This window comes from Amblyomma americanum, chromosome 1 (assembly GCF_052857255.1).
Source record: "Amblyomma americanum isolate KBUSLIRL-KWMA chromosome 1, ASM5285725v1, whole genome shotgun sequence".
In the NCBI taxonomy this organism is placed as follows: domain Eukaryota; kingdom Metazoa; phylum Arthropoda; class Arachnida; order Ixodida; family Ixodidae; genus Amblyomma; species Amblyomma americanum.
In genome coordinates, this window is record NC_135497.1 from 461212554 (window position 1) to 461227840 (window position 15287).

Genomic DNA, 15287 nt, shown 5'->3' on the forward strand with positions numbered 1-15287 from the left:
TGCACACACTGCATTCTAGGAGGTATATTACGTTGCAGGAATCAAAATCAAAGTTGCCATTAATTTCCCATTTGAAACCTGGAGCTGCGCTTACTGCACAGCTTGATGTTTGTATGTGTTTGCAGACCTGGCATCTACTTTTTCCACAGTGCCGGCACCCCAAAACCGGCTGGTTATTTGTTTTCTATTGAAATGCTAATTATTTTCACTTTGCTTCAGCTTTGTGGAGCTACAATTGCTGTGCTGGATTATTTCTATTCCTTTGCTATTCCTATTTCGCAATTTTCACATCCTCCCTCTCCTTTTGTTACCCTTCTTTTTTCTCTATACTCATTTTCCTCTCCTGCTTCCTGCTTCTCTACTTCGGTCTGAATGTTTTGTCCGAACTTGTTACTTCTTCTTTGCTTTCTTGAATATTTTATCTTGTTGTAACAATTGCTTAAATATAAATAGTGTTCAAGCAAGCAAGTAGATGAGTCCGATAGAGGAGGAGTTCCCGTCTCCACATTAGTACCGCGGGTAGAAGGAATGGAGAGAGAAAAATAAATAATTCGGACCAGTGCCAAAATAAATTTGTTGAAAATATTGACGGTAGAGGAAAATGGAAGTAGACCGTATAAAAAAACATTTAGACTACATCTAGCGTCCACACAGCAAAATGAAAGAGCCCGGCTTCAAAAACGTTTATTCGTTTTCCGTGTTTTTACTCTCTTCTGTTTTGTCTTCTTGCGTTTCGCTTCTTCCTTCTTGAAATCTTGTTTGTTCAGCTCTTTCCTGGGTCGCTGCTCGTCCCAACACCGTTTCATTGTTCCTTCGGCTTCTGCTGGTCCCAAAAGATGCCAATCCAACTGCACAAAACTCGTGATACGGTTAGCATTGTATACTTTGTACGCAAAAGTTCTTTGTCCCTGAAACCCGACTGGGTCAGCTCTCTTTTTAGCATGATTGTGATATTTGCGGCCTGCGAATGAATCTCGTTTGTTGGACGGTTAAATTGCCTTGGCCCCCTAGAAGTCATTGCGCCTCCGGCCTCCCGACCCTGGAGTTTACTTCGGGAGGCAAGAGAAATTTGTTCTTTTTAGGATTTTTTCAAGGTTAACTGTATCATTTCTTTCAAAGTTTCCGTGATGTCGATTGTTTTGATTAATTCTGGTTTTCTGTTTACTATTATTGGTCCAAATGTTTAATAATTTTTCACGATTTTTTGCTGTATTTGTTCAATTTTCTACCGAGTGATCAAAACCTGCTGTTTCCAATCCACATGGGCATTTAGAAGTGTTTGTTTTGTTGAAGAGTGCTAGATAAAATGGAAATCTGCTGTGTCCTGTAACTACTGTTTGTGATATGCAATGACCTGTTGGAAAATGACCCGAAATGTGTGTCATGTTTTTGATCCTTTGATAGGTGTATGTGCTTTTGCCTTCTCTCCAGTGTGCGTTCCACTTTTCAACGATTTCTTTCTTGAACTGTAGTTTCATGATTTGCTTTATAATTGGCGTTGGCTTATTCTACGTTCAAAGTTGTTCTCTCGAATTCGTCTGCTCTATCGTTACCTTTGTCTCCACTGTGTCTTTTCAAGTATGTTAGTGCTATGAGACGTTGATCAGTTTTTCTAGTTTTTTCTTTCGTGTGCAACGCATATAAATGTTTTTTGGGGGGGAAGGAAATTGCGCAGTATCTGTCTCTTATATCGTTGGACACCTGAACCGCACCGTAAGAGAAGGGATAAAGGAGGGATTGAAAGAAGAAAGGAAGGAAGAGGCGCCGTGGTGGAGGGTTCGGGAATAATTTCGAACACCAAGGGATCTTTAACGAGCACTGACATCAAAAACACACGGGCGCCTCAGCGTTTTTCCTCCATAAAAACGCAGCCGCCGCGGTCGGGTTCGAACCCGGGAAATTCGGATCAGTAGTCGAAAGCCGTAACCACTTAGCCACCGCAACAGGTGCATATAACTGGAACTACTTTTTCATCGCTTTCTCTGCTTAATCATATTAATATTAATAATTGGTTTATGGACAAATGAAATGGCGCGGTACTCGTCTCATATATTGGCGGACATCTGAACCGCGCCGTAAGCGAAGGGATAAAGGAGGGAGTGAAAGAAGAAAGACGTGTCGTAGTGGAGGCCTCCGGAACACTGGAGCGCATCTTTAGTAAAACAGCGCGAACAACGTAGGACAAGATGAAGGAGGACACAGGACGGGCGCTGACTCTCAACTAAAGTTTATTAGGCAACACCTGGTGCTTATAAAGAAAAAATCACATAGACGAAGTACATGACATGTCACACTAAAAGCGATAAAACAAGAGGCAGAGATGCATACGACGCTCAAATGCCACCAAGAAAGGCTATCTATTTGTTATAAAGATTGACTGACGGTTTGCTGACACAACTGGCCTCTTGACTGATATAAAAGGCTTCCATTAATTCCCGCGTGGTCTGTTCACTGTGCGTATAAAGCACCTTAGTGCTACGCCAGATGGCCGTGCATTTTTTCTTTGTCTTTTTCCTTACCTCACACTTTTTGCAGTGGCTGACCAAGTAAGAAAGTTCCTTGTCATTTTCCAGATTATTTTTGTGCTCCTGTAACCTTTTATTTAGGCATCGTCCTGTCTGCCCAATGTACTGGGCTCCGCAGGAGAGTGGCATTTTGTACACAACTCCTTTGCGACAAGCGACGAGCTTGTTCCTGTGCTCGGTGCCACAACTTTTCCTTTTTCTCGACCGTTTCTTCTCCCTTTGGATCGCCGGACACAACTGTTTTAGTTTGTTGGGAGCTGAAATTGCTGCATTAACCTTATATCTATTTGCCACATTTTTTAGCCCATGGGTGATACGATGTAGATAAGGAAGAACAGCAACTTTTTTCTTTTTTTCTTGTTGGTTGTTACGTGTATGCTGAGTGTCCTGCTGTTTCACCCACTTGAGCAAACGACAGCAGGCGTCGCCTACCGTAAAACTTGGGTACCCTGCAAGCCTAATTCTGGATAGCTGAGATTGGAAACTGTCGCTGAGAGAATTTGGAAGGAATTCGGTTGATTCGACACCTTTCCGCAACACTCTCCAGCGTCCTAGACAAGGAGAACTGCATAGGCTTTTGCACGAAGTAGCGTAGTCTTAGCACGCTCGGCTACGGAACCGAAGGATGGTGGATCGAATCCTGTCTTGTACAAATATTTTTTCTTATTGAGTTGAAGAGCGTAACGGACGGACGAACGCGAGAATGAGCCATTAAAGCCTTTCGTCTTAAAACGAACTACAAATACTGCCCTATGGGACACCGCACCAAATCTGCCGGAAGGTGGCATAGTAGCCATTATGGCCTATACATTTGGATCGGCCGGTTAGGTACGACTGCAAAAACAGAATTTGTGAGCCCACAGACACCATAGTTATCTACCTTCTTATGGAGGGTTTTGTGACATGAATGAACCGCATTACTGAAGTCGATATAAATTCTCAGTGTAAGTTTATTCGCTCTAATGTTTTAATGGTGATTTTTTTGTAACAGAAATGCAGATTCCACTTACCTATCCTTACGAAAACCATGCTGAGTTTCTGATAAGATATTGCCGCGAATATTTGCAGTGTTTGTTCGTTTTTCAAATCTGCCGCGACACCACCTTATCGCTTTGTTTGCGACGCAAGACGCGACTAGATTTATCTCGATTGATCGCAGCCAGGCAAAGCTGATTCTACGTTGTTCCGGAATGTTCTAGTAACTTTGCGCCCTTTATCTCGAATGTTCGCTATCAGCTTTAAATTGAGCACGGCCGACAGCGGCGGGCATTCTGTTCGACGACCGCCGAGCACGCTTGTCGCTTCGCCGCCGCCGAGTGATTCAGTCCATTTTGGGGGCAAGTCAGCCCAATAAACAGTTCTTTTAGAAGACCCTTTCGTCCGTCTTCATCGCTGCTTCGACTGCCGTCACCACTACGTGAGATCTGGTGGAGGTGCTGGGTAACTTCCATGTTCCGGACGCCCCATTCAAGTCGTGAACCCAGCCCTAAGCGCTTCACACCCGAGGACGAACCAGCAGCTCAGCGAGCCAGCCGACGTCTCCAGGGAGAGGAGCCTGAGTTCGTGAACTGCCGGACCGCACCAGACAGCGAAAAGACGCTGCTACCAGCACTGCAACCTCGCTAAAGATGTCGACACCGATCATACTGCAGCAGCCGCGGGTGCCGCCAACTTTCAATGGATCCCTAGGCGAAGACCCTGAAGAATGGTTGGACCAATTTGAGCGCGTGGCGTCATTCAACAAGTGGGATGATGCGGCAAAGATTGGACACGTTTTTTTCTCATTGGATGGCTCCGCACGCACGTGGTACGAAAACTACGAGTCGTCCCTTACGACATGGGAGCTATTCAAGAGAGAACTATTGAAGGTATTCACCAGTGTCGTGAGGAAAGAAAGAGCCGAACGACTCCTCGAGTCCAGGATCCAGCTTCCGAATGAGCCCGTCCGCAGTTACGTCGAGGAGATGAAGCGCCTATTTCGCCGCGCCGATCCCGGGATGACCGAGGAAAAGAAAGTTCAGTTTTTAATGCGCGGCGTAAAAGAACAACTCTTTGCAAGCCTCGTCCGCCAGCCGCCAAAAACAGTCGAGGAGTTTATGCAAGAAGCCTGCACGACTGAGAAGACCCTCGACGTTCGAGCTCGGCAGTACAATCGCCCTTCCTCTGCCTGTGCAATTCGTTCGGACACGCCGGCCACCACCAGCGACAGCTTGCGGGAAGTTATCCGCGAAATTGTCCGAGAGGAGCTACGCCGATTACTGCCATCTTCCCCACAGCCACAAGCAGCGACTCTGGTGGATGTGGTACGGGAAGAAGTGCAACAGGCACTTGGCACCCCGACGGCCACAGAACCCCAGGCCATGACCTACGCCGCTGCAGTAAGTACTGCTCAGCCCCAGCGACAACCCCCACGTCCTCCCCGAGATGAGCCAATCGTTCCACAACGCCGCCTCCCAGCCCCCGCCCGCCCAGCCTATGACCGACGCTCAAGCCCCAGGAAATGCGACGCCTGGAGGACTTCCGACAACCAGCCGTTGTGCTTCCATTGCGGTGAGGCCGGCCATATTCTTCGTCACTGCCCGTACCGACGTATCGGTATTCGAGGATTTGCCGTTAACGCCCCACGACCACGCTTCGGACAACGTCCGCACGAAATCGACGAGTACCTGCGTCGAGAAGAGTACACGCCGAACCGCTTTTCGTGCTCACCATCGCCGTCAACCTCGCGCTTTGCGTCGCCACGCCGCAGCTACGCAGCCGCGGTACGAGGAAGGTCGCCCAGCCCCCGTAGGCGAAACTAAAGGCAGCAACCTCTGGAGGTGAGGTTGCTCACGAGCTAAACGCCGAAGATCCTCCACCGACCACGCCCCATGAAGACGCTGCACCCGCGACGCTGCATGAAGAACCTACACTCGCTGCACCAACGCCGCACACAATGAGAACCTCGACCACGACGCAAGCTACCTTGAAATCGACGCCGCCACCCAGAGGAGCTTCGACCACACGCCCAACCCGTGACTCGCATACGCGACGAAGCCGTGACCCGACGCCGAGAGCGACATGCAATGCAAGAGCCAGGACCTCCGACCTAGAAGTGGCTATCGACGGCCGGAAAGTTACCGCTCTAGTCGACACAGGAGCCGATTACTCGGTGATGAATGGAACATTCGCTGCGCCGCTCAGTAAAGTCACAACGGCTTGGGACGGCCCACAAATTCGCACCGCTGGGGGCCACCTCATTACGCCATCAGGACGATGCACAGCGCGAGTGACTGTCAAAGGACATACCTATCCTGCGACCTTTGTTGTGCTACCGCAATGCTCCCGCGAAGTGATCTTGGGTATGGATTTCCTTAATGAGCATCAGGCGATCATCGACCTGCGATCCAAGCTGATCACGCTTTCGATGGACGAAGCCATCGCTGCGATGAAAACTCGGGAAAATCACGTTGCCCTAAGTGTCCTGGAGGAAGAAGTGAGCGTCCCACCCCGTTCAAGCGTTATCGTGACCGTAGGCGCCACGAAAGCCATAAACACTGAAGCCATCATCGAGGGGAACATGCAGTTGCTACTAGACCGAGGAAACAGCATCGCAAGAGGCATCGCACATTTCCGCAATGGCCAGGCCGAAGTACTGCTGACTAACTTCAGCGAAGGATACCGGCATATTAACAGAGGAACGACGATTGCTTTCTACGACGAAATATCTGACGTACGAGATTCCTTCGCCCTCTCCGACCCCTCCGCAGAAGATCCGCCTGACCAAGAGAACTCGCCCACTTTCGACATCAACCCAGCCCTGCACCGGAACAGACAAGACCAGATCCGCAATCTGCTTCAAAACTACAGTCAGTGCTTTTCGACATCGCCGAAGGTGCGACAGACGCCAATTGCCAAGCATCGCATTATAACGGATCAACACGTCCGACCTCTCCGCCAAAGCCCCTACCGTGTGCCTCCGCGAGAACGACAAGCCATCAGGGACCAAGTCGAAGAAATGCTTCGCGACGACGTCATCCAGCCTTCAAACAGCCCATGGGCGGCACCGGTTGTTCTAGTGAGAAAGAAAGACGGCGCACTTCGATTCTGCGTGGATTACCGCCGCTTGAACAACATAACAAAGAAGGACGTCTACCCCCTCCCCCGCATCGACGACACAGTGGACCGCCTCTGCAACGCCAAATATTTCTCATCGATGGACCTCAAGAGCGGCTACTGGCAAATTGAGGTCGACGAAAGAGATCGCGAGAAGACAGCATTCATAACTCCGGATGGGCTGTTTGAGTTCAAGGTGATGCCATTTGGTCTCTGTTCCTCACCAGCGACGTTTCAGCGAGTAATGGATACAGCGCTGGCAGGCCTGAAGTGGAAAATTTGTCTGGTATATTTAGATGACGTCGTTGTCTTCGCCTCTAACTTTGAAGAGCACCTCAAAAGACTTCGAACAGTACTAGACGCAATCAAGTCGTCTGGCCTAACCTTGAAAGCAGAGAAATGCCACTTTGCCTACGAAGAGCTGCTGTTTCTAGGCCACATCGTTAGCAAGGAAGGAGTACGCCCAGACCCGCAGAAAACAGCTGCTATTGAACAGTTTCAACCGCCGGCCGATAAGAAAGCAGTGCGCAGATTTCTCGGACTATGCGCATATTACCGACGATTTGTGAAAAACATTTCGCGCATCGCCGAGCCCCTGACCCAACTGACGAAGGCAGACGTGCCGTTTAAATGGGAAGCGCCGCAAGCAGAAGCCTTCTAGGAACTTCAGCGTCGTTTACAGTCCCCACCGATCCTTGCGCAATTTGATGAAAACGCCGATACTGAAGTTCATATCGACGCAAGCAGCGTGGGACTAGGCGCCGTTCTCGTTCAAAAAAGTGACGGGCTGGAGAAGGTCATCGCATACGCTAGCCGTTCCCTTTCCAAGGCCGAGGCTAACTATTCGACCACTGAGAAGGAGTGCCTTGCCATCATCTGGGCTACGTCGAAATTCCGCCCCTACCTCTACGGACGGCCGTTCAAGGTGGTCAGCGACCACCACGCGCTCTGCTGGCTTGCCAATTTGAAGGATCCCTCTGGCAGACTCGCTCGATGGAGTCTGCGTCTCCAGGAGTTTGACGTCACCGTCGTTTACAAGTCCGGACGCAAGGACACTGACGCCGATTGCCTCTCACGAGCCCCTGTAGATGCACCGCCGCTGGACGACGATGAGGACGCCTTCCTGGGACCCATCAGCGCAAGCTCTTTTGCTCAGCAGCAACGCTCGGACCCCAACCTAAAAGGCCTCATCGAGTACCTGGAAGGCATGGTTTCTTCACCCCCCGCTTCATTCAAGCGAGGACTGTCTTCTTTCTGTGTGCAGAATGAGGTCCTTGTGAAGAAGAACTTTACAGCCAACAAAACAGCCTACCTCCTTGTTGTACCTACTTGTCTCCGCGAAGGAGTTCTACAGGCTTCACACGACGAGCCGACAGCTGGACATCTCGGGTTTACTCGCGCCTTCCGCCGCATTCAAGACAAGTATTACTGGCCCCGACTGTCTGCCGATGTCGCACACTATGTGAAAACATGCCGGGATTGTCAGCGACGAAAGACTCCTCCCACACGACCAGCAGGATTTCTGAACCCCATTGAACCTCCCTCAAGACCCTTTCAGCAGGTTGGCATGGACTTGCTTGGACCTTTTCCAACGTAAACATCTTGAAATAAGTGGATAATCATAGCGACCGACTACCTGACCCGCTACGCCGAGGCGAAAGCCCTACCGAACGGAACAGCAGCAGAAGTGGCCAAATTTTTCGTGGAGTGCATTCTTCTCCGACACGGCGCCCCCGATGTGCTCATCACGGACAGAGGAACAACATTTACGGCGGAACTCACGCAAGCCATCCTGCGCTACAGCCAAACCAGCCACCGGAGGACAACTGCATACCATCCGCAGACCAACGGACTGACCGAGCGCCTGAACAAAACCATCGCCGATATGCTCGCTATGTATGTCGATGCCGAACATAAAACCTTGGATGTCATCCTGCCTTACGTCGTCTTCGCCTACAACACCGCAGTGCAGGAGACCACGCAGATGACGCCTTTTAGGCTCGTCCATGGCAGGGATGCCACGACCACGCTAGACGCCATGCTGCCCAACGTTACAGAAGAAGAGAACGTCGACGTTGCCGCCTACCTTCAACGCGCCTGATCTGCTGTCGCCATCTGATCGCCGGCGCTAACCTGCTCTCCGAGTCTCTTTACGCCCTGCTGGGAACGATCGGCTAAGTTTCGGGTGGCTGATTGTGGCATTTTCTCTCTGCGTCTTTGCGCGGTAAGGCAGTAAGCCCGGACTATGTCCACCCAGTCTCCCGGCCAGGGTAGTTCCCTCTGGTTGGCTTCTCTGTCACCTGATCTCCTACCGTTGGAAGCTTTTTTGCGCAGTGGTGTCGGCAGTATCCCTGTCGCGCTGGTGCCTAAGGATGGTGGTGCTATCAGGATGAACAACCCTGGTGCTGTTCGGGCTGCTCTCCAGTCGACGACTTCTCATTATGAGTCAATCTCAGAGGTTCGCCAGTTTGGACGCGGTGGGATTCTGGGCAGATCGCCGGACCTCGCCTGTGTAAGAGATTTACTAAACTCCTCATCCTTTGCCTCCCTTCGGGTAAGTTCTTTCATCCCTTCTCATCTGGCGCGCACGAAAGGTATTGTACGAGGTGTAGACTCTTCCCTGTCTCCGGCACAGACTCTTGAGCTTCTGTCGGCTGCAGGTGTTGTTGCTGTGCACCGCTGTAGCCGGGATGCAAACAACGTGCGGATGCCCACTGAATCAGTGATTGCTACCTTTGCCGGCACTTCCTGCCCCTCTGAAATCAAGGCATGGCCTCTAATTTTTCGGGTAGACCCATTATAATCTCGGCCTCTGCAGTGTAACAACTGCTGGCGTTATGGACATAGCGCATCCAACTTGAGGTGTTGCAACTGTGGGGATGGTCATGCAACAAGCACCTGCACTGAGAAGAATGAGAAGTGTTGCCTTTGCGGTGGTGCGCACTCTGCAAACTACTCAAATTGTCCCTCTCGAGCTCAGGAAATTCAAATTATGGAAATAATTGACAGGAAACGCTGTTCGCGCCGTGACGCTATTTCAGAGGTCAAAGAACGTGCCCGCGGTTATGCCGGTGTGACCGCTCGGCAAGGTGTCATGCTAGACTCAACGCTGTCCCAGGCAATTGCGGCTGCTGTGGAGGCTTCGATGTCTAAAATGGTAGAAAAGATTGCCGCAAGTGTGTCGGAGTGCTTTACAAATGTTCTAGCGACTCAGATTACACATGCCGTGCAGGCTAGTTTGGCACCTCTTTCGACAACAATTCCCTCTCCTCTTATCCGGTCTCAAATTCCAGTAGCATCACAACCCCAGGAACAAACTTCTGTCACTTCCGCTGTACCTACCTCGGGTACTTCGAGGGATGTTGATATAATGTATGATTCCGAGATGGTGGAGCCTGATGCGCGGCTTCTTAAGCGCAGTGGGTCCCCCATGTCTCATTCGTTGTCTTCTCAGGGCACCCAGCCCAAATCAAAGAAGAAGCAGCTTGGCACTAAACCCAAGGATACCATTTTGGAGCAGGCAGTTGCTGCTGCTAGACTTTCGCAACCATAGCGTCGTTGCGAGTTCTGCAGTGGAACTGTCGCTCTATTCTTTTGCGCTTCCACAGATTTACACTGCCTTTCTACTCAGCTTAATCCGGATGTCATAATTCTGCAAGAAACGTGGCTTTCAACCGACAAACATTTTTATATCAAAATTATCGGTCATTTCGCCTAGACCGCCAGTCAAGAGGCGGGGGTTTACTAACTTTAGTCTCTTCAAAATTTTGCCACAGGGCTGTGGTATCTTTTCAACAAATGTCTCCTGACTGTGAGATTTTGGCAATAGACTTTGTACTTCCTGGCTGCTCTCCATTTTCAATAGCAAATTGTTATTTCACCAATGGAGTCCAGGATGTTAGACCTCTGGATTTTTTACTCGTAAACTGTAAAAACCCAGTTCTCGTGGCTGGGGACTTTAATTCTCACCATGTGTCTTGGGGTTTTAGGACTAATTCATGCGGCAAGCGCTTTTGGGACTGGGTTTCTGATCACAAACTGATGTGCTTAAATTCAGGATCGGCCACTTATCTTCGCTCACACACTCAATCTGTTTTAGATCTCACGTTCATTAGTCCTGGAATTGGCGTAACGAATTGGTCGACAGTTGATAGCGGCACTTCAAGTGATCATATACCTATTCATTTTGATATCATATGTCGTGTTACTCCGGCGTCTTCTCAGTTACGTTCCCATGTAAATTATGACAGATTTCAGACGGCATTGCGCTCTGCCCTTGCTACAGTGCTTAACATCGCCGAGGTCCACTAGTCAGCAAGCATATGTCTGGCTATTGAGGAAAGCCGTAAAAAGTCGGAGTTCCTGGTGAGGCCAATAAAAGGGAATTCTTCTAACTGGTGGAATGCGGACTGTACAAGAGATTACAGGCGGAGGAAAGCAGCATGGAAAAAGCTTCTTCATAACCAATGTCCGAATAATTGGAGTGATTATAAATTTATTGCAGCCACCTTTAAACGCACAGTTTCTCGCGCAAAGGAAAAATATGACTCACAACACTTAGATTATCTTTCAAAGGCGGGCAACCGACGTGCACTATTCGGTTTTCTACGGTCTAGGAAACAGCTCATGTCCTCTCATAATTTTCAGTCATTAGTTATGTCATAACCAGGCCTGGAGTGCGGCCTTATCTCGGTGACCAGAACCGACAACGCACTCTCTCACCAGAGCAGGATTTGGCCACCCTGGTGTAGTACTTGGCCACAACCTTCTATGATCAAACCAATTAACCCTCGGCCCTCAGTCCCCAGCGGCTGCAGAGCAACTGACCACGGCGGCGGTCAGACCTGTGACGAAGCGGAGGGTGCTAAGAATCTCTGGCTCCGGACAGGCCGCCATTGGAATCTGAACCTGGCAACGTTTAACACTAGAACTTTAACTAGTGAGGCTAGCCTAGCAGTGCTGTTCGAGGAACTAACGGGAATTAAATGGGATGTGATAGGGCTTAGCGAAGTTAGGAGGACAGGTGAGGCGTATACAGTACTAAAGGACGGACACATACTGTGCTATCGCGGGCTAAAGGATAGACGAGAACTAGGTGTGGGTTTCCTCATTAATAAGGATATAGCTGGCAACGTAGAGGAGTTCTACAGTATTAACGAGAGGGTAGCAGCAATAGTAATTAGGCTGAATAGGAGGTACAAGCTGAAAGTGGTGCAGGCCTACGCACCCACATCCAGCCATGCTGACCAGACCGTTGAAAGCTTCTATGAGGACGTAGAATCAGCAATGAATAGGGTAAAATCGCAGTACACTGTACTGATGGGCGACTTCAATGCGAAGGTGGGCAAGAAGCAGGCTGACGACCACGCGGTAGGTGACTATGGGATAGGCTCTAGAAATAGCAGGGGAGAGTTATTAGTCGAATTCGCGGATAGAAATAATTTACGGATCATGAATACCTTCTTCCGCAAACGAGAAAACAGGAAGTAGACCTGGAAGAGCCCCAATGGTGAGATTAAAAATGAAATCGACTTCATACTATGCGCTAAACCTGGCATCATTCGGGATGTGGCCGTCCTCAGAAGGGTGCGTTGCAGCGACCATAGAATGGTAAGGTCTAGAATTAGCTTAGACTTGGAGGGAACGGAAGAAGCTAGCGAAGAAGAAGACCATTAACGAGTTAGCCGTAAGAGGGAAAGCACAGGAGTTTAGGATAGCGCTGCAAAACAGATACTCGGCTTTAACTGACGAAGATGATCTTGATGTTCATTCAATGCACGATAACCTGACATCAATAATTACGGAGTGCGCAGTAGAAGTAGGCGGTAGGACAGTTCGAAAAGATACCGGAAAGCTATCTCAGGTGACGAAAGATCTGATTAAGAAGCGCCAAAACATGAAGGCATCTAACACTACCGATAGAATAGAACTAACGGAGCTATCAAAGTTAATAAATAAGCGCAAGGTAGCCGACATAAGGAAGTTTAATATGGAGAGAATCGAGCATGCTATAAAGAACGGAGGTAGCCTAAAAACAGTGAAGAGGAAACTAGGCATAGGTAAAAACCAGATGTATGCATTAAGAGACAAGCAGGGCAATGTCATTGGCAATATGGATAAGATAGTTAACGTAGCCGAAGAGTTCTACACAGAGCTGTACAGTAGCCAATGTAATCAGAGCGCCAATGAGAAAGACAGCAGTGCACAGCAATGCGTCATCCCGCCAGTAACGAAAGATGAAGTAAAGAAAGCCTTAGAAGCAATGAAAAGGGGAAAAGCAGCTGGGGAGGATCAGGTAACAGCAGATCTGTTGAAGGATGGAGGGGACATCGTGCTAGAAAAACTAGCCACCCTGTATACGCAATGCCTTATGACCTCGACTGTACCAGAAGCTTGGAAGAATGCAAACATTATCTTAATTCATAAGAAGGGAGACGCCAAGGACTTGAAAAATTACAGGCCGATCAGCTTACTATCCGTTGCCTACAAAGTATTTACTAAGGTAATCGCTAATAGAGTCAGGGCAACGTTAGACTTTAATCAACCAAATGATCAGGCAGGCTTTCGTAAAGGATATTCCACAATAGATCATATTCACACTATCAATCAGGTGATAGAGAGATCCGCAGAATATAACCAACCTCTATATATAGCTCTCATTGATTACGAGAAAGCATTCGACTCAGTGGAAACCTCAGCAGTCATACAGGCATTGCGTAATCAGGGGGTAGAAGAGCCTTATGTCAAAATACTGGAAGATATATATAGCAACTGCACAGCTACTATAGTCCTCCATAAAGTCAGCAATAAAATTCCAATAAGGAAGGGCGTCAGGCAAGGAGACACGATATCGCCAATGCTGTTCACCGCATGTTTGCAGGAGGTATTTCGAGGCCTGAATTGGGAACAGTTGGGAATAAGAATAAATGGAGAATACCTAAATAATCTGAGATTTGCTGATGACATTGCCTTGCTGAGTCACTCAGGAGGTGAACTGCAAATCATGATCAACGAGTTAGACAGGCAGAGCAGATCGATGGGTCTAAAAATTAACATGCAGAAAACCAAGGTAATGTTCAACAGTCTAGCAAGAGAACAACAGTTCACAATTGGCAGCGAGAGCCTAGAAATTGTGCCGGAATACGTCTACTTAGGGCAGGTAGTGACAGCTGATCCGGATCATGAGAGGGAGATAACTAGAAGGATAAGAATGGGGTGGAGCGCATATGGCAAATTCTCGCAGATCATGAGTAGCAGTTTACCAATTTCCCTCAAGAGGAAAGTGTACAACAGCATAATCTTACCGGTACTCACCTACGGGGCAGAAACGTGGAGGCTAACGAAAAGAGTTCAGCTTATGTTAAGGACAACGCAGCGAGCCATGGAAAGAAAAATGATAGGTGTAACGTTAAGAGATCGGAAGCGGGCAGAGTGGGTGAGGGAACAAACACGGGTTAATGACATCCTAGTCGAAATCAAGAGAAAGAAATGGGCTTGGGCAGGGCATGTGATCCGAAGGCAAGATAACCGCTGGTCTTTAAGGGTAACGGAGTGGGTTCCAAGAGAAAGTAAGCGTAGCAGGGGGCGGCAGAAGGTTAGATGGGCGGATGAGATTAAGAAGTTTGCAGGCAAAGGGTGGATGCAGCTGGCAAAGGATAGGGTTAATTGGAGAGACATGGGAGAGGCCTTTGCCCTGCAGTGGGTGTAGTAAGGCTGATGATGATGATGATGATGATGATGATTTAGTATGGGTTCCCGGCCACAGCAGTGTGACAGTAAATGAGATTGCTGATAATCGCGCAAAGCCTTCCCTCAGCGGCCCCGTGTTGCCAATCATCCCGGCTACAGCCTACATTACAGCATCTAGATTTCGGCGACGTGCGTTTTTAAGCACGCAAGACACATCACTTTTAACATCGGCGGATTATGAGCACCTTAAATATTATTGGAACAGGAAAATTTGTTGCTCTCGGCAGCTTGAAGTATCATTGACCAGGCTACGCTGCCGCATCCCCCCTCTAAATTTCTATTTACACAAGTCGGGTTTGGCGCTCTCTCCCCTTTGTGCATTTTGCCGTGAGCCAGAATCTGTTGAACATTTTTGGCTGTATTGTCGCCGATTCAACTCACTGAGAAAAAGGTTGCTGGAGGGGCCCTTGCAGCATCTTGGCCTTCGTTTGAGCAGCCCGCTCTTGCTATCATTTGGCGCCACCACATTTGGGTTCAGCCACAGATCTGTTTGCACCGCTGTTCAAAATTTCCTGATAGAATCTCACCGACTGCCTTGCTAAGTGTTTCACCTTTTCTTTTCTATCAATTATTACATTTTGACTAAATCATTATTTAATCCCTCTATTATTATTCTTAAAATTCTAAAATCAAAACTCTCATCCCTTTTCTGTTCATGACGAAAAATTCACCGGTGTTGCGCTCCCACGTGCTTTTCCTTTTTGTAAACTGCGTTCAGGTGAATAGCCACCCGATTCTTGGCCGATCCCCCAGTGGGGGTATGTGCCATCTTTTGATAGGCTAACAACAACAACAACAGCTCGAAGGCTTGCCCGATTACGGATCAAAGATCAGCAGCGGTCCGACGCCAGACGCTACAACCTACGAAGACGCAACGCGGAATACAAGCCAGGAGACCAAGTCTGGGTGTGGACGCCC

General features: G+C 48.8%; 1 long non-coding RNA gene and 1 pseudogene across 2 annotated transcripts in view; both read left to right on the top strand.

The window, feature by feature from the left end:
* LOC144126117 (uncharacterized) overlaps positions 1–15287 on the top strand; it is a 68973-nt pseudogene that overhangs the window by 50949 nt on the left and 2737 nt on the right.
* The window catches only part of LOC144104477 (uncharacterized), a 127137-nt gene that overhangs the window by 422 nt on the left and 111428 nt on the right, over positions 1–15287 (top strand). The gene's annotated exons all lie outside the window — the stretch shown is intronic.